Source organism: Pygoscelis adeliae, unplaced genomic scaffold (assembly GCF_000699105.1).
Source record: "Pygoscelis adeliae isolate BGI_AS28 unplaced genomic scaffold, ASM69910v1 Scaffold294, whole genome shotgun sequence".
Taxonomy (NCBI): domain Eukaryota; kingdom Metazoa; phylum Chordata; class Aves; order Sphenisciformes; family Spheniscidae; genus Pygoscelis; species Pygoscelis adeliae.
Window position 1 is genome coordinate 166,123 of NW_008824722.1, and position 1,002 is coordinate 167,124.

The 1,002-nt window shown below is 43.8% G+C and overlaps 1 protein-coding gene across 1 annotated transcript in view; it reads right to left on the reverse strand.

The window, feature by feature from the left end:
* Positions 1 to 1,002, reverse strand: part of TRIM8 (tripartite motif containing 8) — a 38,374-nt gene that overhangs the window by 9,224 nt on the left and 28,148 nt on the right. The window lies entirely within an intron of this gene.

The window sequence follows — 1,002 nt, forward strand, 5'->3', positions numbered from 1 at the left end:
CGGGCGCTGGTGGGGACCCCCTCCCCGGCCGGGACCCACCGCCACCCCATCCCGGAGCGGCTCCCTCCGAAACAGCCCTGCCGGAAAAATCCCCACCATCGGCCGGGCACCCGTGGGACCCGGGGAGCGGTTACTTCCGAAAGCAGGTGGGAGCCTCCCGCCGGAGCTGGCGTTCCCGGGGGAAGAGCTGCAGCAGAGCGAGGCGTTTGCACTAAGTGATCACATTTATTTGAATATTTTTTTTGTGTGTGTGTGTTCTAAAATCGGTTACAGAATAAATACCTGTGCCTTATAGCAGGAAGTCCACTTTTTTTTTATACAAAGTGCTTGTTACAGGAAGTTGCATCAGCGATACGCAGGAGGGGGGTGCATTTCGGCCACGCTTCCCCTCCTGAAAACTAGAACAGATTTTTTTTTTTATTTATTTATTCGTGGTTTTTTTTTTTTAAAGTTTCTTTTCCCTTTTTTTTGTGCATTAAATTTCCTGCCATTGTGTATTTACAAATCTCTGAAAGAAGGAGGAAAAAAAATGCCAATATGCATGAGAAATGGCCTTGTTAACACAAAAAAAAATCAGCCTTTAAAAAAAAAAAGGTAACAAACCCAAAATCTACAAGTATCGTTTCATACTGAATCAATGATAGATTTTTTTCTTTTTTTCTTTTTAAAAAGGGAAAAGGGAAACGGAGGGGTGGGGAAAGGGGAAAAACTGAACCAACCAGGAAAAATGAACTCGGAGAAGTGGAAAGAGAGAAGGTGCCATTGTCCCTTCTGAAGTTTTCCAAAGGCAGAGCGGAGCGAGGAAGAGCGCGACGCACAGACCCAGACGCCCAACTGAAATCCCCATCGATTTCTTCTCGGTAATTTCTCCCTCGTCTTTTCCCAGCGAGGGGCAGGAAGGACTTTCCAAAATTAAATTAAAAAAAGGAATTAGAAGAAAAAAAACATTATTATTTCATTTTAAAAGGATTAAAAAAAAAAAAAAAAAGAGTAGGGAGAAGG